The sequence below is a fragment of the Brachyhypopomus gauderio genome, chromosome 12 (genome assembly GCF_052324685.1).
Source record: "Brachyhypopomus gauderio isolate BG-103 chromosome 12, BGAUD_0.2, whole genome shotgun sequence".
In the NCBI taxonomy this organism is placed as follows: domain Eukaryota; kingdom Metazoa; phylum Chordata; class Actinopteri; order Gymnotiformes; family Hypopomidae; genus Brachyhypopomus; species Brachyhypopomus gauderio.
The window spans coordinates 5,048,706-5,075,396 of record NC_135222.1 but is presented as its reverse complement, the minus strand read 5'-3'; the positions used below and the strand labels follow the sequence as shown (position 1 = coordinate 5,075,396).

At 41.4% G+C, this 26,691-nt stretch overlaps 1 long non-coding RNA gene across 2 annotated transcripts in view; it reads right to left on the bottom strand.

The window, feature by feature from the left end:
* LOC143528388 (uncharacterized) overlaps positions 1-20,826 on the bottom strand; it is a 29,174-nt gene extending 8,348 nt beyond the window's left edge. Inside the window, exons 1-2 of one of the 2 annotated variants that reach the window (XR_013134445.1) lie at positions 20,740-20,826; positions 891-1,040 (exon numbers count right to left, since the gene is read on the bottom strand). This is a non-coding gene — a long non-coding RNA (uncharacterized LOC143528388). The remainder of the gene's footprint in view (positions 1-890; positions 1,041-20,739) is intronic. The other variant, XR_013134446.1, reaches the window with a different exon arrangement.
* Positions 20,827-26,691: the final 5,865 nt, after the last annotated feature.

Sequence of the window (26,691 nt, the reverse complement as noted above, 5' to 3'; positions counted from 1 at the left end):
GGGTTTTTTAAGTTTGTCAGGAAGGAAAAGTTGAGAAAGTTCGCTTGTTAGGCCTATTCAGCTTGCTCCAAATAAGGTTGGCAGAGTCTGAGATTTGTGGGCCACGTGAGGTCGAGCCGATCACGTGTCACTGCCGCTCTGCATGCGGTCTTCAAAGTGCACAGTGCAGCTACAGTGATCACGGACAGCGGCTCTCTGATGTGGCCGCAGCAGTGAAGACAGGCACCGGGTCACTCTCTCACTGGCTCTAGCCAGTCGAAGCTGACACAACTGAAGTAGCATCAGACTTGCTACCACTCACTCCTGCACTGATGTGGGTTTAATGGTGGTATAGACCTACCATTTTGGGAGGAAAAGAGGAGCAGGTGATGTAAATGATGCCAATATGAGGCCATGCCGATAATGAGCTCCGGAAAGACAAAGCTAGAAGGACCAACACTAGTTTGTTGCAGTTGACTTATGTTAAGCTGTCAGGTATAAGTGGCATGAACTTCAAACATTAACTTCAAATTATATATGTAAACCAGGGTTGAACCTGGGTTGAAAAGACATGGTTAACATCATGATGGCATATAATTTTTTTATGTAGCAAGGACAACACACATGAATCAACATCATTATGTTATGATGAAAATATGCCAGATGTAGCAAATAGCTAACTTTCATCTGAAGCCTTGAACAGGTTGATAGTACAAAATAAAATGCGCATTTCTCACACTAGCAAAACAAATATATCAAAGCAGAATTCAAGAACAAGAAAACATGGCACATAAAGCACAAACACACTGTCACGGTACGGCGGGCCCCCTACTGGTCGCCCCTGTTTACAGCGGCAGATGTCCTGTAATTGTTGCGTCCCTTAGGTGGGCGGAGCCCGTGATCCATCTCACCTGAGGGTCGTTTGTTTGCCTATATATGTCTTGTCTTTGTACCAGTTGACCGCTGGTTATTATATCCTTGATTTGGATCATGTCACGGGTTTTTGGTTTGCGCACTTTTCTCTAACCATCCTTGGAAGCTTCCATTTTATTTCGCTCACCCTGCCCGTCACACACACACAAAAAACAGAATAAAAGCAACAAACATATGATGTGATTAAGTATTATGTTGGAACTTTTGGTTGTCTAATAACCATATTCTTAATGAATTTCAAAATAAACAAATAGTCAACGCCATTTGATGCTTAAAAAAGAAAATGCTGACTGACTAAAAGTATCTTTCCTTAATGCTATTATGTAGTCATTTCTAATGACAGGCCTGGTGAATCTATTTGTATATTTATAATCAAATTCTGCAACCACTGAAGGAGCAAGACCATGTAAGATTTTAACACCAATGCAGTTATACTGCATATCAAAATCAGCTTTTGCTCCATTTCCTAAAACCTTCACAGTGTTAAGATCATCTTAGAAAAGAGTGAAAGTTTTCAGATTAATACTTGCTCTATGATTGAAATAGGATCTTTGTTTTACCATGTTCTGGGAAAATGCAACCCTTTTTATTAAAAACACAAATTACTACATCTGAAAGCTTCTGAGTATCCTGCTGTTTATAATTTGCACATGCATGCATGTGTCAAGTTACACCAGAAAGACAAACATTTGGAAGGTCATTAACATAAAGATTAAAAAACAATGTACCCAAACCGGACCTCTGTGGGACTCCACCTCATAAGCTAAAGTAGAATCATAATGTTCATGAACAATTTTGCTACAGTTTTGCTAATACCTGGATGATGAATTACACATCTGTACACATTGTTGTCTGTTCTCCAATAAGACTTAATCAATTTGACAGCTGCTGGTGGTATATTAAAAAGTAATCATTTGTTTGAAATTTCATGATTAATGATCATTAAGGAAAATATCAAATCAAGGGAAACATAAATATATTGTTTCATTATATTCAAGGAATTAAAATTATTCAATCATTTACATGAAATAAACAATATAACTGAGATACAGGAGATTATTTGTTGTACACAATTAAAAGAAACAAATGCTTTTTCCAATGTAGAAGTCAAGAAATGGCTGCAGATAGCTTGCTAAGACTGTTATGACTTACCAGTCAAATCAACTGATTAATCATTTACATCAATAAGTAACTTAGAGCAAGGCCAGACCAGAGTAATGCCACTGGTGGTTTTCTGCAGTCTCTTGGGATGCCCCTAAGCAAAGCTGTCCTATCCAAATGTGTGCATGTTGTCACTAAAGCATTTCCATGCCACACACCAACACATATAACATTTTCACACACTAGGAATGCCCTGCATGAAGCCAAAATAGGTTTTCATGCACTTGGAAACATTCCTGGAATAGCTGGATAGCAGACTGATCCCCATACGTGCTCCCAGCCTCTTGAGCCCTAACTACATTTGCTTTAAAGGCTTCTCTGCATTGAATGTGCAAGTCATATGCAACCACCAAGGCCTCTTTACGGACATTGTAGCCAAGTGGCCTGGGAGTGCTTATGACCCCTTCATCTGGGCCAGATGTGGAGTGTGTCAGATGGCAAGGGACGGTACATTTGCTTGTGGATGTGTATTGGGTAACAGCAGTTATACACTCTGAAGCTACTTACTCATTCCTTTCTTGAATCCCCAGGCTGAGGCTGTGGAGAGATACAACGTGGCATGCTGGAGACATGCGGTGTTGTTGGGAGAGCTTTGGGCATTTGGAAAATACATTTTCAGTGCCTACAAAAATCATTGGGGGGGGGCTTTGGTGTATGGTGTGCTATCAATGTTGCATGTGCTGTGCTACTGCAGCACATGCTGGCATATACCGTCCTGATAAAGAAAACAGGAAGATGAGGATGAGGTAGAGGGGGAGTAGGAGGAGAGAGGAAGAAAACAAATCATGAAAGATTTTAACAAAATTTACCATAAAAATTATTATTATTAATTTAATTTGGGGTAAATTATCCCAAATTTGTGTTTTTTGTTAGGTTGTTGCAGCTGGCCAATAGAGAGTACTAGGTTGCCGCTGTCCATGGTGGAAATTAATATTCTACTTATTTTGTGTATGCATTTTGGGGGATTAGTTTGCTGGTTCATTCCCTCTCTCTTTTGGTGCTGTAGAAATATCGTCCAGTCTGATCACGACCATAGCAACATATAGCCAATCAGTCCTCGAATCTGATGCCTAAGGTCACTTCACTTATCACCCAGAATCCTTTCCTTGTGAAGTAGAGATGGCAGACGTTATTGACAATGTTAAATGAGGTTACTCAAAATGTGGCATTTCAGGCGCCCCTGTGCTGTCCTGTCTCGATGCCTTGTCAGAGTCGACAGCCAGATAACTCCTCTCCCAAATAAAACACGGGAACACAAGTCTCGATTGACCTTTTATGATATTGGTAGTAGGGTAAAACGAGGGTGACTTCAAAGGAAACCTTGAAGCTTAGGAAAGAAATCAACACCACGCTCTACTTTTTCTTAGTCTAGCTACCCGTCTCTCAGTTTTTACGTCATCCGCCAATCCCCCCACAGAGAACATCAACATCTGCCAGAAGATGGCAACACATTAAACAGAACATCCCCTGTTGTATGGACTAGTTGTATGAAAACTAACAAGCTAGTTAGCCCTAGTGTTAGTTAACTGTAAGCCAAGGCTAACTTAGCTAGCTAGTGAACATCCTGTGTAGCTAACATAATGTTTGCTAACACTGGCCAACCTTGCTGTGTTTTTATAGCGGTTCTGGAAAATTGAGCTTAGATGAGCTTGTTTTAGGACTGCAAATTTGTAATGTGTGAAAAGGAGGTTTCATTGAGATGCCTCATAATTAATAGCTGAGTAATATAATACCACTGCATTAACTTTTTAAAATGCAATATTCGTTAAAATGTTCACTGTCAAAGTTAAAGCTTCAAATAAAAAAAAGCTGTGTGCAGAGTGATGTAACACTAGGGTGACCAAACGTCCGTATTTCCCGGGACATGTCCGTATTTCACGTCCTGTCCCGGGCGTCCCGGGATATTTTTTAAAACTGTGGAAATGTCCTGGTTTTTAAATTACGTTAACCGGGCCATTAATTCTACAGGCACTAGGACCCTGAGCACGGCGCTGTATGACACGGAATCCCTGAGCCTCATCAGTTGAGCCTCATCATACTCAACTCGCCACACCCCCCCCCCCCCCCCCCCCCGCTCGACAAATTACGTTCGCAAACACTCCCCCCCCGTGTCCTGGTTTTCCCAAACAAAAATATGGTCACCCTATGTAACACACCATTCTGCCCCCTGTCATTCGCTTTCATCTTTCCTTCTGTTTTAACATTTTCCTTTCGCTGCCTAGTTCCAGCCCTTAGTGTTATATGTTTCACCTGTACCTCGTTGCCTCCTAAATTATCTTGTTATTTAAATCCTTAGTTTGTACACGGTCCTTGTCAATCGTTGTTTTGTGCCCTCCATGTTTCCAGGTTGTTTTGAGTTTCCTATATCCTTGCCCCTTGTTTACTGTAGGTTTATTCTAGTCTTTGTTTCTATCTTTATTATTAGTCTTCTCTATCACTTAGTGTTATTATTCGTTCTATTGTTGTAGTTGATTGTTAGCATTAAGTATGTGTTTGCAACGGGGTTAGTTTATTGCGTTTGGTTTCTTCTCTAGCACATTTAGTGGTTCGCTGCTTTGTTGTGTTTAGTTATTCCCCATGTTCATTCCTTTCTTGTTTCCCCGTTTGTCTGTGTTTAATAGTTAAGATCCTTTGTACGGGTGAATTGTTTTATTTCCGAATTACATGGTGAGTACTCTGTTTCTTCTGTTATTGGGACTATTACCTGTCTTTCCAAGATCTCTTGTTCCCTCCCTGCTGTCACGTAGGGCTATGTCCCCCTCTCCTTGCTGTCACTCCGGTGTCTCTGTTCCCCATGTCTGTCTTGTTCCTTGCCCGTTAGCCCCGCCCTGCTTGTCTGTTGCCCTGGTTTCCCTCTGTCTGCCACGCCCGTGTTCAGTGTGATCAGCTGTGTCTTGTTAGTTCCATGTTCTTATAATCCCTGTGTTTCCATTGCCCGTTGTCGGTGATTGTAGTTTGGTGTTCTATTCGGTTTATTCGGCATTGTGATTATTTTATGTTATCGCTGTTCTCGTATTTCCCGTCTCAGTTGTTTTCCCTCAGTTCTTGTTTCCCTGCCTTGTTCATTTTACTTTGAGTTATCATGCCTCTGTATTTGTCATGTCTGGATGGCTCTCCGGTTATGACTCCTGCCTGCCCTGTTGACTTCGATTATGGAATTCCCCACGCGCACGCTGCGTTACACCTGCTCTTTCCCACATGCATATTACCGCAGTATACTAAATCCCATAATGTTACATGGTCTGTCTAAATGCTTCATCGGCCTCATCACTGCATTAAGAGTTTGATATTGTTTTACCCTTGTTTTGTTATATGTCCAAGTTTTATAGTGAGTTTTGTCCATTGAATTCCATAGTGTTACGTGGTCGGTCTAAAATGCCTCATCAATCTCCTCACTGCGTTAAGAGTTTGTTCATTGGTCATTTGTCTGTGTGTCCTGAATTATAAACAGAGTCTTCAGCAAATACAACCCTGGTCTCAACGCAATTGTGTCTCACTTCACCCGTGTTAGTACCTGAACCATTATACTGCAGAAGTTGAAATTCAGAAGTAAGTAATTTTTATTTATTGAGCACATTTTAAAACCAAAGTGCTTTACAATGTCAAAGAAACATCATACCCTCTGCTCACAACATAAAACATATAACTTACATAAAACAGAATAAACATCCCTATATATGCAGTTAAAACAGTTTAACAACTGCAGAAAGCTAGCTTGTAAAAATATTAGGGGTGGGACGCGATCAAAAAAATTTATCGAATTAATCAGAAGCTTTGTAATTAATTAATCAAAATTAATCGCATTTTAATCGTATTTCAGTATTTAACATGAAAAATATTAATTTAAGTTTGAATGATGAATGAATCAATGAACATAAGCATAAGCTTCAACATCTTGTTTATTTTCCACCAGTCTACTACACAGACCAATAGATGAGTGCAGAAAACAGCAAACAGTTTTCAGAACATTAATTTTGGGAGTTTTGCTCAGGATATTGGAAGAATAAGAAGAAGTTTTTTAATACCATTTTAGATGGTATACTTTTTCTTTCCCAGGCCTCTGCCACAGGCATCTCCATAGTGCCTAGAAGTGGTCTTCTGCATGCTCAAAGCAAATGACTGGATCTTCCATTCATCATCTATAATATGAGCTGTCACACCAAGATAATTCTTGTTGCTAACAGAGGTCCAGTGATCCCCAGTCACAGCCACATTTGTGGCACTCTTCACAATAACCTGTTTTACTTCCCTTTCCTCATCATACAGCTACTGGATTTTCTTCTGCATTGTCTTTCTGGACGGCATTTCGTAACTTGCATCAGTTGATGCAATTTTGCTTCTTGTAAGCCTTTATCTTCGACCATAGAGAGCGAACAACTCTGCAAATAATGTGACGCGTCAAGTTTAAACACCTCCGCCACGGAGTCGCACACTACGGTCACTTGCGAAAGTTTAATCAGTCTTAATGGTCCACTGAAGGTCATTTAAAAACCAGGACATTTCCTCACTTAAGAAAAACCCGGTCGTTTGGTCACCCTATCATACTAGGAATACATTTAGCAGCTAAGTTATCATTACTGATCTGTGCGTTAGTCCCAACATGTTTTGCGTTGAGGTGGTAACGAAGGGTGGAAGTGCTCCTGTGATAAGGGAACTCCTTCCTACATAAAGTGCAAATAACACTATTTGTGTTTATACTTCTATCTGGAAGTTTCTTATATTTAAATTTTCCATCCACCAGCGTAGCCTCTTAAGTCATCTCCATCATGCTCATCTTATTGTGCGTCCATATAATCTGTATGCCTGGAACTCGTGCACTGAGAAACATTCCATGGTGCAAAAGTGTCTCATGAGTTAAATGTGTTAATTGTTTTAGTTTGTTAATTTTCCTGTAATTAATGAATCGAAATTAATGAGTTAAAGTCCCACCACTAAAAAATATGTTTTTAGTTTTGATTTAAAAACAGTCACAGATTTGGTGTGTCTAATGTCATGTGGAAGATTATTCTTTTACACTGTAAAAAATTTCAAGTCTCACCAACTAAAAAAATCTTAGTGACCCGTTGCACCTAATTTTTTTAGTTGGTCTAATTTAAGCTCTGCAAATTGCAAATTTTAGGTTCTGCTGACAACTACAGAATTCAGTCTAATTAAAGAAAATAAGTTGAGCCAACAAAATGTTATATATTAACCAAATACACCTAGTGAGTCCAACAAAATGTTTTATGTTGTTCCAGCTACAATTGTTTAGTTCAGGTAATTATTAGTATCCAAGTTGTCTGAACTATACATTTTATGCTTTATGAAGTAAATTCAAAATATACAGAATTAAGTAATTGTGCATTTTATTTGCATGTCAAAAAGTAAACATAAAATATTACCAAACAGGCATATGAGAGCTGCTTTATAAATGTAATAAAAATTGAAACGTCGTCGAGTCAGGAGGACAAGAATGAGCCATGACACTAACGTTAGCTCAATGCTAATTTATTAGCAATACGCTAACAGCAAAAACACACTGGTTCTAAGGGAGGGTGACACTAACACGCATACAACACACATCCAGGGAAACGGGAGAACTGACCGCGGAGCTGTATGTGGTTGGAAAAAGTATCTAAAAAAGTACCTAATTAGAAATCGATTGGGCTTCAGCAAATGCTTAATTACTACGCAAATCTAGCTAGCTAGGTAGCTAACGTTAGTCCGCATGCTAACAGTTTGCCGACGTGAGGTAGTTAAATTCCAAACGGACAGTTAACGCGTGACGGTTAATTAACCGTTAATCGGTAGCTTGTCCTTGCCAACCACAACAGTATTAACACTAACATTACTAAACTCATAGCAAAGTTAAACACTGAAAAACAACTTGTTGGCTTAGCTCTAGTTTTGATAACTATACGTTTGGAAAATATGTTGAAATACGACCTAGTTCAAAATTCAAACTCAACAAACAATACCAAGTTAGTTGTGTTAGCTTAGTAAAGATCCACATTAACTTCACTCAGTGAACGTTTGAAGTCCTCTAGATAAATGGTGAAACGCTGGGTCTTCATTTTAGTTTTGGTGCAAAAGGCGTCAAGAAAATCTTCTCTCGAGCATGCGCATTAGTTTCACCACTACCACTATTGCTCGCCCAACACAGTTTTTTACTTTGGACTTGACATGTTGACTGAGAACCATAATGCTCATTCACTGAACACAAAATATTAAGTTGAATGGTAAAAATGCAGCAGCTGATGGCACAACTCGTTTTTTGTTTTTGGAGTAACTATTTTTATGTTTCATGCTTTGCCCACATAAATTTTTATATTCACAGAACATAAGCAAACAAAGATTTTTTACAGTGTAGGTGCAGCAACAGAAAAAGCACAATCCCCTCTCTGCTTGAAGCGAGTTTGTGGAACCACCAAAATGGCTGCGATACAGACCTTAACAATCTTGTTCAGTCCCGTCTGTCCGTGCTCTAGGTTTTAGTCGGTTCATTCTGGTCTTTGTTTCTGTCTTTATCAGTCTTGTAAAGAACCTTTAATTAAGGAAAAAGTGGCAGGGTCTGGGTTTTAAAAGGAAGTGATTCCTGAGAACGAAAGACTCCTGGTATTGGACCAGCTATGAGTGGCGCGACAGAGAGAAGACGGAGGCTGTTGGGTTGCGAACTAATTGTGCCGCCTGGCGTATGAAGAGACACCGGGAGGCACTGCTGTATGCACCCGCGGCGAGGACTTCCCAAACCAAGCCGGGTCAGTCGCTCCTTGGTTAGACTCTTTATGGAGATATACTCCCATGATGATAACCTGGGGTTAGGTTTTAAAGTGTGTTCCTCATAGCGGATTCCCTAGAGTTTAGTTTCTCCGTGTCTAAATTTATTTTATAAATGCCGAGTGACTGCTAGTTGTTAACTGTGATTCTATGCATCTCCCAGGCATCTTATAGCTGTGTAGGAGGGCTGAGCTAGGGCTAGGCAATACATATTATATGATGGTGTGCTCCATATAAAGTTGGGTGTGGTGTTGTGTAGTGGGGTGGTTGATCTTAAAGTGGGGGTTACTTTGTGGTGGTCATTAATATGACGTGCAGTGCTGATGTGTGGATTATGCATTAAAGTGTGTGTGTGTGACCTAGATTCTTAGCCCAAATAAACCCTTAGCAGTCATCCGATAGTGGGTAAGACAACAGGGGATGTAGTGAAACTTTTTACTGTTGTATTATAATAACTTGTGTATTTTTATAGTATTAAGGTCCCTTTGAATCATTGTTGAGTCGTCCTGGCCAGACTTTCCTGGCTTATCAAACCGTGGTGGCAGCGGTTAAATAATTACATAATTAATACACAGGCAAAACCGTTACATTTGGTGGCAGCGGTGGGATTGTTTTTATTAAGTCCTTTTTTTAGAAGGTTACCCTCCCCCCAGTGAAACGTAGAGATGGACTCTTCCGGTAATTCTAATTCTAATATGGGTGTTTCTTGGCCCGCATTTATGCCAGAAGTGTTTGATGGTGTTTCCTGTATGTGGCCTGACTGGCTTGGGCAATTTGAGTTAGCTTCTGAATTGAATGGTTGGGAAGATAATTTAAGGGTAAAGTTTATGACCTTATTATTGAAAGGAAAGGCTCGGGAAGTCTTCTTGGGTTTACCAGCTGAGGCCAGAACTGATTATGGGCAACTGAAGACTCATCTAGAGAAATACTTAACTCCACCTGGTAATGAGGAAGTTGAGCGGCTTAATTTTCAAAGCTGCAGACGTGAAGGTTGGGAGTCAGCTTGTGAGTTTGGGAATAAAGTAAGGAGATTGGCCCAGAGAGCTTATCCAGGGGTGGAAGGTAAGGTCGTAGATATGTTAGCAAAGGACCATTTTATTAGTCACGTGGGAAGGGGTGATATGAGGGTGCAGTTGAGGGCAGCCACACTGAAGAGCTTGGAGGAAGCCATTACCTTAGCTACGGAGCTGGAAGTGCTACGGGATTTAGAGAGGGAAGACTATGTGCCAGAGGAGTGTAGGATCCGGAGTGTTCAGGCACGTTGTGAGAATGGGGACGCGGGCGCTCTTACTGAGGTTCTGAAAGCTATTGACCATTTGACCCAGGAGGTTCGGAAGTTAAAGGAGGAAAGGGCCCACTCACCAAATTTTTATGTGGGGAATAGGGGGTCTAGGTTTAGGAGTGACTCAGACCCATCTAGCCTGCGGTGTTGGTGTTGTGGTGACCTTGGTCATATAAGTAGGAATTGTACAAAGGCAAAGCTGTCGGAAAACTAGAACGGGTGGGTGTTCCGGGCTGCTCACCCGCCCATCCGTATTTGTCCAGTCAGCCCCTATTGTGCTTAGAAAGTGCTGGTATGGGATTTTATATCCATGGAAAGGTATTAGAACAGCCTGCCAACTGCCTTATAGATACAGGGGCACAAGTGTCTCTCTTAAGCAACACGTTCCTTTCTGATTTGCAGGTTAATGCCCAAGCAGAATTACAGACTTATAAGGGGAAGGTGCGGGCGGCTAATGGTGCAGACCGTTTTGGGGAGGCTGAGTCAAGCCAACCTCAAGGTGAAGCCTAGTAAGTGCCAGCTATTTGCAAGGCAAGTACCTGGGACATGTGATCTCCAAGGATGGGGTCAAGACGGATCCAGAGAAGGTGGCTGCAGTCCAACAGTGGCCTGTTCCAAAAAGCCCCATAGAGGTCAGGAGTTTTCTGGGGTTGGCCTCATATTATAGACGATTCATTAAGGACTTTGCTAAAATAGCTAGGCCACTGCACCGACTCACAGAGAAGGGAGCCAAGACGAGGTGGACGGGCGAGTGTCAATAGGCTTTCGATGAGTTCAAGAGACGGTTGACAAGGGCACCTGTCCTGGCCTTTCCAGACCCAGCGGCGGTTTTCCTGCTGGACACGGATGCAAGTGACACGGGCATCGGAGGAGTCTTGTCACAGAAGGTTGGTGGGGAAGAACGTGTTATAGCATATGCAAGTCGCTCCATGAGTCGGACAGAGAGGAACTATGCTATCACAAAGAAGGAACTGTTTGCTGTGGTGACCTTTATGAAACAGTTCAGACACTACTTGATGGGGAAGAAGTTCACGCTGAGAACAGATCATAACTCCCTACGGTGGCTTCATAGCTTCGACTGCCCTGAGTGTCAAGTTGTGAGTTGGTTGGAGCAGCTGGCATCTTTTGAGTATGACTGTCCACCGCCCTGGAGTTTCCCACCGAAATGCTGATGCCATGTCCCGACTACTGGCTGCTGAAGTAGAGCAAGTCTGCTTGATCGAAGAATGTGAACCTTCAACTTGGGGCTGGAAGGTGGAACCAGATAAGGATGAGATCCTTCGTAAAGTGAAAGCCTGGGTGGAGCAAAGTAGGCATAAGCCTCCCATAGAAGTGAAGCAAGATCCCCAGCTGCGGGGCTATTGGAATATGTAGAATACCTTGAGTCTGGAAGATGGAGTCTTGAAGAGTATCCAGAGGGGTCTTTAGGCAGTCAATCCATGCGAACGGGTTGTGATCCCAAAAGAGTTAGTCCCAGAGGTGTTAAAAAAACTGCATAATACAAAAACAGGGGGACACTTGGGAATTAATAAGGAAAAGGTGAGGATTAGGTTCTTTTGGCCAGGATGGAGTAATGATGTTGCAGAGTGGTGTACAAAGTGTGAGCTCTGTGCTGTATATAAATCTAGTGGGCCGGAGCCCCGTGCCCTCCTTCATCCCATTCAAGCTACCTACCCATTCGAGAGGGTGGGGATAGACATTGTAGGCCCCTTGCCTACCACGATCCAGGAGAACCAGTATATACTGGTAATTGCTGATTATTTTAGCAAGTGGTGTGAAGCATTTGCTTTAAAAAATCAAGAAGTTGATACTGTGGCTAGGGTTGTGGTTGAACAGTTTATTCTTAGGTGGGGCACACCGAAGAGTATTCATACAGACCAGGAAAAAAACTTTGAATCTGCTTTATTTAGAGAAATTTGTAATCTCCTGGAGGTCCAGAAAACTAGGACTACCCCATATCATCTTCATTCAGATGGCTTGATAGAATGATTGAATCGTACTCTGACAACAATGCTCTCCATGTTTGTACATTCAAACCAGAGGAATTGGGATGAGCTCCTTCCATATGTAATGATGGCGTATCGGAGTAGTATTCAAGCTAGTACAAAGTTCTCCCCCCATCATGTCCTTTTTGGTAGGGAGATGGTTATGCCCTCGGATTTACTGTTCAATGTGCAGGTGAACAAACCATATACGTCAGTAGGAGGCTATGTCAAGGAGGTGGAGAGCAGGCTGTTTGTAGACACCAACAAGGAGCCTCACTGAGACAAACGCAGTTCTATGATTTACGGGTGCATGGGCCAAAATATGAGGTGGGGGATAAAGTGTGGCTTCTGGACAAGGCAAGGAAAAGGGGCAGGTGTTCCAAGTTTCAGGGACATTATACAGGGCCGTATAGGATTAAAGAAAAATTGTCTGAGGAGCTCTTTAAATAGTCTTCCCAGGGTAGACCCTTATTTGTTGCGCATTACAATCGCCTTAAGCTCTGTACGGTTCCTTCTCTTCCAAGGGGACGGCGGAACGGCCATCGGGAACCGACTGGCAGGATCCCTGGAGAGAGACTGGATTCTCGCTGGAGAACTGCAGGGGTGGTGGACAATACTATTGCTCCCGCCTGGGGAATCCGGTACCGGGCCCAAGGACATGCTGGGCCTTTGGAGTCTGCTGGAAAAAAAAGCTGCAAGTTCCCTCACCGCTATAAGGGAGGGGGTAGCCGATACAGTAGCAGAACAGCGGCCTTCAGGAGTTTCGGACTCAGATGAACTTTTGGCGCACATAGAAGGGTCGAGCGGGATTTGTGACGGACCTCAACCTCAAGGGGCAAGTACCTCAGAAACTGTGGGACCGAACACCTCGGGGGCAGCGGGATCTGATGTTCCTCAGCTGCTTTCATCTAGACGGGCTAGAGTCCTTGAATGATGTGGGGACACGTCTAGAGGCAAAGTGGGGGTAGTGTAAAGAACCTTTAATTAAGGAAAAGGGGGCGGGGTCTGGGTTTTAAAAGGAAGTGATTCTTGAGAATGAAAGACTCCTGGTATTGGACCAGCTATGAGTGGCGTGACAGAGAGAAGACGGAGGCTGTTAAATTGCGAACTAATTGTGCCGCCTGGCGTATGAAGAGACGCGTTTAACCGGGAGGCACTGCTGGATGCACTCACGGTGAGGACTTCCCAAACTAAGCCGGGTCAGTCGCTCCTTGGTTAGACTCTTTATGGAGATATACTCCCGTGATGATAACCTGGGGTTAGGTTTTAAAGTGTGTTCCTCATAGCGGATTCCCTAGAGTTTAGTTTCTCGGTGTCTAAATTTATTTTATAAATGCCGAGTGACTGCTAGTTGTTAACTGTGATTCTATGCATCTCTCAGGCATCTTATAGCTGTGTAGGAGGGCTGAGCTAGGGCTAGGCAATACATATTATATGATGGTGTGCTTCATATAAAGTTGGGTGTGGTGTTGTGTAGTGGGGTGGTTGATCTTAAAGTGGGGCTTACTTTGTGGTGGTCATTAATGACGTGCAGTGCTGATGTGTGGATTATGCATTAAAGTGTGTGTGTGACCTAGATTCTTAGCCCAAATAAACCCTTAGCAGTCATCCGATAGTGGGTAAGACAACAGGGGATGTAGTGAAACTTTTTACTGTTGTATTATAATAAATTGTGTATTTTTATAGTATTAAGGTCCATTGTTGAGTCGTCCTGGCCAGACCTTCCTGGCTTATCAAACGTGGTGGCAGCGGTTAAATAATTACATAATTAATACACAGGCAAAACCGTTACAGTCTGTTCTGTTTCTGGTAGTTACTATACATTTTGTTGTTGTGGTTGTTTTTGGGTATTGCGTGTGTGTTTCCCTCGGATTTGGTTGTTGATTTTGGTGAGATGTTGTCTTTCTAGTTCGCGACTCTGGTCGTTACCTGTGTTTGTTACTTTACTTTCCCCGTTTGTCAGTATTTCTATATTAAGATACCGTGCCTGCGTGTATTGTTCTATATTGCATTACGTAGTTAATACCCTGTATTGTTGTCTTTTCTAAGTCCTCGTGTTTTATCTCCCTACTCTTTCTCCTACTTCCAAATGATCAGTTTACTGAATCCTTTGCTGACGTGGTTCATTCAAACGTCTCATTGATCTGGTCACCACGTAAAGAGTTTGCTACCGCCCACAATGTTATGTGGTTTATTTAAATGCATTGGTGATCTGGTCATCGCGTAAAGAGTGTTACTGCCCATATTACATGGTTTATTTAGTCTCGCTCATCTAGTCACCACGTTAAGAGTTTGTCACTGTTTTATCCTTGTATTGTTATGTCTAGGTTTTCTAGTGAGTTGTTAATGTAATCCCAGTGTTACGTAGTCAGTCCAGAATGTCTCGTCACCGTGTTAAGAGTTTATCAATTGGTCATCTGTCCTTGTGTTCAGAATTAAATATACAGTCTACTGCAAATACAATCTTGGTCTCAACGCATTTGTGTCCTACTTCACCTAAGTTAGCAACGGAATCGTTACAGGCATTTTGAACCAACTGTAAGCGTTCAAGGGACGCTTTGTGCATTCCAATATACAGTGAATTACAATAGTCCAGTCTAGAAGTAATAAAAGCATGGATGACTTTTTCCATATCTAAAACATTAAGAAATGACTTCAATTTGGCGATTGTTCTAAGCTGGAAGAAACTGGCCTTGACCGTTGCATTTATTTGTTTGTCAAATTTTAATTTGAAATTTACTCCAGTCGAAAATTACTCCAAGGTTTTTAACGTTTGTTTTTAAAAAAGGGACTAAAGAACCCTGATTTGTTTTAAAATTTTTGGTTAACATAGAGGAACCAATTAATATGACCTCTGTTTTAGCGACATTCAGTTGGAAAAAGCTATTGGTAATCCAGTTTGTAATGTGTCACGGTCACAGCTCCGGACCCTTCCCTGTGGGCATGCCGTTACGTTGTCTGCGTGCTGTTATGTCCATATTAGTGCTTCCGTGGGTGTGGGTTGTCTGTGAGCGTGTTCGTAGTCGCACCTGTGCCTTGTCTCGAGATCACGAGGGTTTGTGTTAATCACCTATTTAATGTGCATTCGCGCAGTGTCTTGTGCTCGTCTTTGTCTAAAGCTACGTGTCAGCGTGAGTGTGTGTGTGTGCTGCTTGCACTCCGCACAGAGCTTACTTGTGTAGTCGTTAATAAATGTTATTTGTGCACAGTATACGTCATGGTGTCTGCCTCCTGCACCCAGCGTTACATAATGTCAGTGATACACTCATGAAGTCTATCCAGTGTGGAACAATTTCCTAAATTCAAAGGTAGGTATAGTTGTAAATCATCTGCATAACAATGAAATGAGATGTTATGTTCCCGAATTATTTGACCAAGGGGGAGCATATATAATGAAAAAAGGACTGGGCCTAAAATAGACCCTTGCGGAACCCCAGAGGCCAGAGTGGTGGTGGCAGATGAGTAATTACCAATATTAACAGAAAAAGTTCTTTGTTTAATATAAGAAGTGAACCGATTAAGAACTAAATTTTAAGACGAACACAATGTTCCAGACATTCGATGAGTAAATCATGATCCACAGTATCAAATGCTGCACTCAGGTCCAGTAAAACCAGGATTGAACAATCACCAGAATCGGCATTAAGTAATCACATTACAAATTGCATTTGTTTTCTTTGTATCATAAGACAGCTAGATATATTTGGATTTCCTAATTACTATTCTTTGATTTGATAAGCTTGATGATTTGACTATGTAGACTGTCAATCAATCAATCAAATTTTATTTATATAGCGCTTTTTACAACAGTTGTTGTCACAAAGCAGCTTTACAAGTGCCGAGTCCTAGCCCCCAGTGAGCAAGCCAAAGGCGACAGTGGCAAGGAAAAACTCCCTAGTTTTTTGCTTGAGGAAGAAACTGTGTGCTTATTACATTTGTATTGGCTTGTAGTACACTTGTAATAGGCTGTTTTTCCAGAACATTTGCAGAGGTGGTGTTAACAAAGAACTACAGATAATCTGTTCATAATTTGAAAGGCTAAGAAGGCATTTGGGAAACACCTGCAAAACTGCTACAGGTACAAGAACATTTAAATTGTTCAGAAATCGCTAAGAAACATCATTACTGTAAATCGCAGACCCCCAGACCAATTTGGAATGTTTGGAAAATTTGCGTAGGACTTTTAATAAGCTGTAATAAACTGCGAAATATACTTTAAAATGTCTTCCAGTTCAATTTATATAACCAGTTAATGTTACACTCTCAAAGTAAGAACCAGAAATCTTAATCACATTATATAATTTTGTAACGGCTGGGGCATCAGTGAGCAATGAGGCGGATGCATGTGCTGAGCAGAGCGAGGTTTATTAAGGACACATCCATAATCGGAGTCAGGGCCACAGTCCAGGCTCTTATAGCCAACACGGATACTCATAAAGTAGACAAAAGGAAAACTAGGCAGACTAAACAGAACATAAAGTAGAATATAATAAACAGACATAGTTTACACTGTCACAAGAAAAGATACCAGACTAACTCATAACACTTGATGAATACGTGCATTCAATACATTCAGAAACTCAAGATACACAACCAGGAACAACGTTCACACATTCAATAACCAGCCCTGAACAAGACAAAGAACAGAGTTTAAATACACTGGACTAACAAGGGAAACAACTAGAAATGGGAGAAGGATAATCAAGGGGCATGGTTACAAATGACATGGAAGTGGCAGGAAAAACACATGGGGAACCAAAACAGATACGTGGCTAGAAAAAAAAAGGTACACTTGACAGGTGGGGACAGGGCTAGATGTGACAAATTTATTATAAAAGATGGTTAAATAACAATGACCAAATTAGATTATTTTTATTATGTGTAATTATATGCCAAATAAAATATGAATGTAACCAATAATGTGTAATCCTTAACATGACACCACCACCTCTACTCTGAATTCTTTTCAAGCCTGGTATATTTACTACTGCTGCCGCAATGGTATTCACCCATGTTTCAGATAAGCATATCTGAAGTTTGAATCTGAAATGAGCTGTCTGATTTCATCTCTTTTTGCTGAGATGCTCCTTGTAATAAAGGGCCACCCAGAAGTCCCCTTGGCTTAGCCCAATATTCCCATAGAGCCCTAGCATGCTTTATTGATTGAAACGGATTCTGCCGCTTCCAGACATTTCAAGCTAGGAACTTCTACATTCAGGCTGTCCAGTTTCAAGCTACTCTTTTGCCAAGTCAAAGTGGCCTGCTTCATTATACCAGCGGTGCACCGATCCAACTGTGAAACATTCTTGAGAGGTGAGACACCATGATGTATTGTAGTCCTTGAGAGCTTTTGGTTCCAGGATTAAGGTGTACATCTCCACTTAACAACAAAAGGATCACGAGCAAGTAACTAGATCATTTTCAACCAGAATTAAGGTGGTTTGAAACATTATTTATTGCAAAGAAATGCATTTACAAAGGGGGCTGTTAGTGTAACAGGCAGAGCTGTCACAGGGCTGCCTAGTGGTTTCTGGGCTTGGGCAGCCACCGTAGTTAGGGAGTGGCTTCCCCCCTCCCCTCTGTGTTGCGCGGGTTGTTTGGTCATTTAGCACCAGTATATATACACAGTGAGCACGCTTTGGGCTAAGCTCGTGCTTCCCTTATTATTTGGGCCGTGTTACTGCGGGACTTGCTGCTGAGACGGTGTGCTAAGGGGATTCTGCCGGAAAGCAGGCGTCCTCCCTCTGTTGTCGCACCACGCTGCTAGCCGTTAGCTGCAGCCTAAACGTGGAACGTCGCGTATAAAGTGGCCGTTTACATTGATGTGAGTGCTACTGGCTGAAAGGTATATCCCTTGGCGTGCTTGAAAACGGGTGTGTTTAGAAAACCGCGTCGTAAGGCACGGGAATCCTGGTTTTATTATCTCGGACACTGGAAAGCATTGCAATTGGAGCAAGGGGTCCTATGTAATGGTAAATCAAGCTTGAAGGAGTTCTGGAGTGTCGCCACGGGAAGGGCCTAGGTGGCGCTGAGCAGAGCCTCCCCTAGTCTTCTGCTGTTTTGCCTTGGTTGTTTTTGTGGGGGTTAAATCACCGTTATAATATTGTTTCAGTTATTTTGTTTATTTGATTATAATTAAACTTTTTGTGATTCTTCCGTTTATTTAGTTTAGTTCTCTTGATTTTGTTTCTTTTGAATTAACCCCCGAGCGGTATTGGATTTCTTTTCTTTGTTCTATGTGAACTTGATCTCTTTTTTTTAAATTAACATTAGGGATACTGGCTGCAGTGAGTTTTAAAGTTATAATAGTGTATTAATCATTCATGTCTTTTATCTGTTCGTCAGAATACTTCTGTGCACGGGTGTTTCCTGGATGGCTGGTTACCCTTCGGGGATAATCTTTCACCTTTACACTTTGGTCTGCTGTGGTTGGAGTCATCACCTTTTGAGGTTTTTGAAAGCTGTGTGTATGTGTGTGTGGTACAGTCGTTACCAGGATAATCATTGAAGGTCTGAAGCCAGTTTTAAGTATATGTATGATAATACTACAATGAGACCTAGCACTGCCAGTACCCCTGTGTTGGTATTTTAACAATTTTTACTTTATTCTAAATTGTGATTTTCTTAAAACCAAGTTATTAATAAGGCTGTGCATTTTAATGTTATTCCCAATTTTACCTTTAAGTAAAAAGTTGTACACTGAACCAAATTTCACGTCTCTGCCCTTTTCTTTAAATGAACCTGTGTGCTTTTGGGTTATATTTCCTGGGGTGAAACTCCCCAGGTGGCGTAGTCGAGCTTACAGCTCACCTTAACAAGGGTCACATTAGCTCTGCCGTGAAACACTACATTACTGTAGATGCTGAATTTGGTCATTGCACAACTCAGTTTGCTTACTGCACAATTTGAGGGGAATTATGGGAATGGGAATAACAGCATGGCCATACAGATATCATAAGAAGCACCACGACTTAACTGGAAGTCATATCAGCTATCTTACGTTGAAGGGCAAATTCTTTGCATGACTTGCTCACTAGCTTTACATAAGAGCTGCTTGTTTAATTTTTGAAGAGCTGCTTTTTGAAAAGCCTGAAAGTAGAGAGGCAGCACCTTCTGCTGCACAACGTACCTCTGTCATTTATTTATTTATTTATTTTTGTGGTTCTTTTTAATCTCTTAGTCTATTAGGATTAAAATGTGTAGCCAAGAATACTGTAGTAATTTCTGTAGACAGAAATACAAGAAAATACTCATACCAATCGATAAATGCTAGATTGTGATCCACAGATGACAATGTCATATCATACAAACATGAAGTTGAGTATAGAAACTATTTTCAGCAGGGGGTCTACATATGAGTCTCATTCAGGGGAGACATGTCAGCTTATCTTTCAGGGCTCGATCTTGAGTTGCTCTCTCTAGCTCTCATCACAATTCCTGCAAAGGTGATACTCAGCAACTAGTACAGCTCATTACCTCAACCCCAGTGATTCAGGCCACAGCTGTGAATAATGAGGCTATTATGGAGATGTAACCCCATGAATGAGAAATAACCTTTAAACATTTAAATCCCCCGCATTGGAATTGTGTATTATGCTTTGTTACCCTAGGTTTATGTGCTTTACATCAAAAATACCTTAGGACAAAAGTTCAGTAAACATTGTAAACAGGGGAAATTAGGTGATTCCATTTAACTGTCCTTTTGAGCATTGAGCTTCTGTTAAGTGGTATCTTATGTTTGTTCACAAGTTAACAAGAGAGCAGTGTAAAAAGAAAGAAACAGACTTTTTCCCCCCCTAACTCTAAGGTGTTAATTCAACACTGTATGTGCCAATTCAACACAACTGTGAATTAAGCTGCATGGGGTAAAGAAAATGATCTCTTAAAAAGTGCTGTGTTGTGGAAAGGCAATGTTTTATCAAAACAAAAGTTCAACAGTTCAAACACTGCAACTGTCTTGGACATGGGTCTGTTTTTAAAATATCTTAAAAACAAGTCCTTTAAAACATTCTCTGTGGAGACTAATGGGATCCCATCTCATTAAAGTGTAAAGATGTCCAACACTACACCCTAAAGCTCCACTGCAAATCATGTGTGACTTCATGTCCTGTGCTCTATGAGGCCAGGTTTAAGCACCCTTTACATTCCTCCCCTCTCTGATCAGAAATGAGCACTGAGATTTCAGAATTACCTCTACTTGTGCAGCAGTAGCTTTCTGTGCTACGCTTTTTTAAAGACATGGTGTTTGAAATACAGAGTCGACCACCATGGCATGACTGGAAGCTGAATTGGTACGGGTAGATTGTTGTGAATAATTTCAAAAAGACTCTGCTTGTAATGCCCCAGTTGTCTAATCCATGTGTGAATCATTTGTGCTTTGTCTAGCCAGCTACAACAAGCAAGCTGATTAAACAGTCTGCTGAAATGGCTTGCTAAACAAGCACTGTGGTTGATATGCAGCTAATGCCGCCTCATTATTGGTCACTTGGGCTGCAGCATTCAAGACTCTCTATCATTGGTATTGTCATGGCTGCGGCGGCGCCCAGCCAGATGGACACCAGCCCGCTCAAACGAGAAAGCACACCAAGCACCATTCACAACCTCTCCCCTCTCCATCTTCTGTTTATTAATCATCACACTCACCTGCTCCTTGTGAATTTCGGTCATGGACGCCGCTGCTTCTGCCTGCAGGAACTATTCTCCAGCGCTTTTCATTTTGCTTTATCAAGTCTGGGAAGCTGTGAGAGACTGTGCCATTTACCCCCCCCCCCCCCCCCCCCCCCCACTGTTCACTTCCTGTGATCATTAATAAAGACCCTCATTTGCACATGTGCTTCCTCTCCTCTTTGTCACAGGTGCGAAGGTCAATCACACAACCTATGGTGAAGTTGTATGGAATGCTCTGTGAACAAATGTTTAACTTAATATTACCGGTTAACTCTAACCCGTTAGTGAGAAACAACTTACATAAACAGTTGCCAACCGTGTAAAGTTTGACAAGGTCAGACATGCTATCTACTGCCAAAAGATCAAACGTTTGTTGAAAACTTTTACAGCATTTAGTTAATTTGACTATGAGTACTCCTGGGCAGTACAACCTCTAGCCTTGGTGCTGCTAGTACCTTGTTCTGTCAACAAACAGTGTCATGTCACTCTCCAGTATTTGTTACTAGCAGTTGTTGCTGGCCTTGACTTGTTAGCTAGCCATCCTAGTAATTTCAATCCATTTCTACCTGAAAATAGTGTGCAAAAAAAAAACCTCCATGCTATTTATTTTTCAGTCAGACTGAACATTATTTCCTGACATTGAATTTCCTTTGCAGATATCTTAAGTGACAAGTCTGTGATTGCATTGTTAATTTTTTCCATCTACTATGTCCATGCAAATTTTGAAAACATGCAAAAAAAAAAAAAAAAAACACCCTGAATGGAAAACGCCAAAAGAGAAAACACTAAATGCTACATTAATCTGAATTGAATCTCCATTTTGCATTGATGTTGTAACCCTTAATAATGGTAGGCCACATTGTCTAAAGTTCTTCATATAATGGAATAATTGTGATTTTGTGAATTCATAATTATTGTTTTGGCTGAAATGTCATAATGTGCATAATATTTGTGAAACGTTTGGATGGAAAACCTGACAACTGAAAACTAAATAAAGAGAGGCAGTTTCAGCACTATTTGGCTTCATCTTCAAGCTGCTCAGCCTTTGTACAGATTGAAACAAAATTTGATCAGATTGCATGATGCACTTTTGTCAATGGTATGACTCTGGGCTCTCTTTCCAAACTCCCTTGGGTCTGGTGTCTCATTATGTTTAGGGCTGCTCTTACTTCACTGCCTAGCTCATTAAAGCAAATAGAGGGAGAAAACTGATTTATTCTTAACAGTGTCTAAATGCTGCTTGAGTTTTACAGAGGTGCAAAGCTGTGGTAAGATAATTAGCCACCTGTTGTTTTTTGACACCATCTGGTTTTTGTCTGGGGTTTTTAATCATTAGACTGGATGGAGTTTGTGTTCCATATATATCAGTAAATGTGGCCATGTGTGTACATATACGTGTGTGTACATTTTGTTTTTGTGTAATTTGTGTGTTAACGGGCCGCCCAATGGAGGATGGGTTTCCTTTTGAGTCTTGGTCCTCCCAAGGTTTCTTCCTATTCCCCACCATCTAGGGAGTTTTTCCTTGCCACTGTCGCCTTTGGCTTGCTCATAAGGGATCTGGACCCATAGTATTGTTTACCTTGTAAATCCTGTAAAGCGTGCTGTGAAACGCGCTATACAAATATATTTGATTTGATTTGATATAGACTGACCACATACTTTATTAGAAAGACCTATGTTGTACACACACTTACTCCTTTATTAGGTATAATACGTACATTTATAAATGCACAATAACAGAATGTAGCTCATCTGTTGGTGTGTTCAGTTTATTCCCACCCATCATCAACGTTCCTGGAACAGTTTCTGGCTACAAGACCAGTGTGTGCTGGATGATTACACTCTCTTCACTCCTTCACAAAATCTTTCACCTCTCAGATTAGCTGGTGAGAGCTTAAAACTAGATTTAAACGAAACCCAGTGCCATGCTGCACATTATCTATTCTGGAGTCATCTTTGGTCCAAACATCACATTCCTAATCCCCTGGTAGGAGCACTTTTATGGCGTCAAAATAGGACCTAATGTTTCGAGAATCAAAAAACAGAATCCATAACCAAGAAATTACGTTTTGTAATTGAGAAAACTGTCGTTAATATTGAGAGGTTAAAAAGCTGGTTTGTAAACACAATATTTATGTTTTCAATAGTCTATTTTGAGTTTAATATTCTTGAAGAATCCGTTTTCGTTTTCGTTGCGCCTTTTCTCGTTCGCGCTTCTCTTGGTCTCGCTCTCGCCTCCAGAAGTTTCTCGCTTTTGACTTTTGGACCTGTTTTTACGGGTGGGCGGGATTTACACAGTCATTGGCGGATGGAGTTAAGCCCCGCCCACCCATGGCATTCTCTACACACACACACACACACACGATTACAATATACAACAGGGTAGTCGTAACTCCAAAACAATCTACTTCAGTCTATCTACTGTGGGTTACTAAAATAGATAATCGTTAAAATAGCTGATATGAGAAAACATAAACACACATCTTGCCTGTGTTTGCAGGTGTTGTGCCGAATTCCGACTCCCCCCGTAGAAAACCCATGCGGCACACAGAATCAGCTATAGGATGGCTGTACACCTTACATTTCTAGCTGTAGTAGGACTGCTCAGGGTCATCAACAGCACATTGGTTTAAACATGTTCTGCACAGTGATTGGGTCAAACCTTACCTCCAGTTCTAGTGTTATTGTGACATTTTGACAAAGGCTAGGCATGAGTGACATAAAAAATAAATAATAAACCCAACCAAACTGAGGGCAAAACATAAAGAAACAAAATATAGGGTAAAACATAAACAAAGAAGTCTTCAGAGCACTTTTGGCTTGGTTGACATAGTCTCAGAGGAGAGGATGACAATCAAAAGCATAAAATGTGTGATGGGTGTTACGAATTAATGAGACGGAGAGGAATCCAACTGCAGAAGTATATCGCTTTTATTCAAATAGATCACGTGCAGAGAATACGACAGATAGACAACTAGTATCTGTAGCAACAGTGTTTTCTTGGGGTAGTCAGGTCGGTCCAGGGTCATAACGGGAGAGCAGAGTCCAGGAGGTACAGAAGGACTAGGCAGTGCTAGTCTGGGGAGTAAGCGAGGGTCAGAACACGGGAGATCAAACAGGCAATAGATATGCTCGGTACGCGGCATGTGTTGGCAATACTTTGTGACTAGGAAGTGGTAGGAGGGTGTATAAGTATGACTGAGAGGGGGCGTGGTGATGAGTGACAGGTGAGCATGGTTAATGGAAGATCAAGTGGCATTCCTTACAATGGGATGGGTACATGGGCTGATGATTGACATGTTGGAAATGTCTGACTGGGTGGTGAAGATTGGCTATGTGTGGATTATTGGCTTGTGTGTGTGTGTATGTGTTTGGCTGGGTGTGGCTTGGATGTCATAAGAGGCATGAGCCATGTCTGATGGACAACCTTGCTATTCAGTGGCCTTGTACAATGTCAGGCCCCCTGACTCCGGGAACTCCAGCATGCTCAGTAAAGCTGGCACACATCCTCCTCACCTGATTACTGAGATCACCTGTTTCTCATTACACAGGATTTAAGACCCGCCACCACAAACCATGCTGCGAAGTATTATTCTATATGGTTTTCATGGTTCGATCTGGTTCATCTGACGCTTTGGTTTGTTGGATTTTTCCTTTTGATCTTTCGCTAGGTCTGATTGGTCTTCTGGATTTAGTAACTCGGATTGCCCTTGACTACCCGTTTGGTTCACGTTTGTGTTTTGCTGCCATCCCTCTGCATAACGCTGTTGAACTGTGTTACGAGACTGCCTCGTTTAATAAATCTCACACACTGAAATCTGCAAGCGTCTGTGTTCTCAGCATGTACCCATCATTACAACAGCCTAGAACCATGGGCATATATAAATATTATACATGGATTAACAATAAGTAATTCAGGTGGCTCATTTGTTATATGGGTGTTTTTACTTCACCTTGGTAAAGCATAACAAGATGTAAATGTTGTTCAAGCAGTCAGCCAAAAATAATACCCAATAGTATAATAATAGTATAATAATACCCAGTCTCCAGACCCAGTTTCATGGAACCATTTTTGTATGTACTTTGTATTGTTGAGAAAAATAACTGGCAGAAGGGAGATCAAGAAGCATGATAGATAACTGAAAAAACTAAGTCTTTCCAGTAATATAGAGGAATCAAATCCTTCTGGTAATACCAGTGTATAAACCATGATGCAAACCTGTCCAGCGTTTTACAGCATTGTCAAGCACTGTGAGACTAACTGGTATTGTCTCGGAAAGCCAATGGAAAATGCTTCTTTTTTATACAAACAATGACTTACTGAGCAATTGGCTCATTTTCACCACATGTACAACAATTTTGCAAGGTGCCAAATCTGATAATTTTTACAAATAATGGAAAATGGTAACCTATTGTGAAAGGGGCTCACACATCCATGCCGCCACAATACACACATGCGTGCGCGCACACACACACACACACACACACACACACACACACACACACACACACACACACACACACACACACACACACACACAGCCACAGCCGTTTTCAGAGGACATGACACAGCAGATCCAAGTTTGAGTGCCAGGGAAACCCAAGTCACAGTGGTGAGGCTCTAAATGCCAGATGTGTCTTATCTGACAGTGGAGCAATAACATATCGATCAGCAGTGGTGATAAAGAAGTCTGGGCTCAATAGAAATGCATCCCAGAGCCACGTAGAGCTGTGAAGTGAAAACCGAGAAGCCGAAGGTGTATTCAAATGTCAGTACAAAAAGCTTTTGAAACTTTTATACTGCACAGCAGCTGTGAGATTAAACCTTATATTGTGCAAGGATATGAGGACATACTTTTCAGATTGAGATATACTTAATGTTTCTGTTGGTTGTTTTATTGTCTACTAATACTCTAGGAGCAACTTCATTTTCATGAACATTCATTCAACATTCATTTTCATTTTGTCTTGAGTAGTGTCAGAAAACTACAATATGTAACTCAATTCCTTTTTTCAATTTGGAATGGCCTTAATCTAATCTTAATTTAATATTCCATATCTCTGGTGTGTGCCTAGTTATGTTTGGTATTTCTATATTAAAAATATTAGAAAGATAATAGTGTATAATGTAATGTAATTCATCACCTGTTCAAATATCTATTTTCATCTATGCATCTCAAATAATTATAGTGTTAACATATAGCTCCCTAGTTAGTGAGTAATTTCAAAGGGAATTAAAGAACCACATGAAAATGAAAGAACTGAAGCTTCCTTGCATATTTTGCCAGCCTCAAGAAAGAAGGAAAAGCAGGGCAGCATTTTGGCTGACGTCAGCTGTTCCCCTTTCGTGGCTGCAACCATTGCTGCGGTGAGAGTGCTTGCATTTGCCCCGTGCCGTGACCGCAAATCTGTCACAGAAGGTTTCAGCAGGCCGATCCTGTCAGTGGAGAATACGCAGGCAGCACAGAGGCAGCGGGAGGGAGACACGGTCTACCTGAGCACATGGGGCGAGAAAAGAGAAAAGACTTCACCGCTGCCAACTTTATCAATCAATCACAATCAAGTAATTGCAGGGCTGGCACATTCAAATCATAGCACGGCTGGAGGCTAATGAAAATTGCACCTTCCCGTGACATAACATCTGATCTTGTTAAATATGAGTGTGGAGTTAGAAGAAGGAGAGAAAATCCCGGCTGCCTCTCAAAGAGAGATCAGGCACCTCTGAAATAATGACTCCTGGGTTTAATCAGAGACGTGCAAAGATTGGCCCTTTCGTTTCAGCTTGGCATTCATGAGTTGCTGGGCAAACTCAGAGCCGAGCTGGTTCGACCGCATGTAGCCCCGTGTCTGCTTGGCACTGAACTGCTGGCCTTCTGCATAAGCTGGGTTTTAGCAGTGGACACACCTGAGCATTAAAATGTAGAAAAG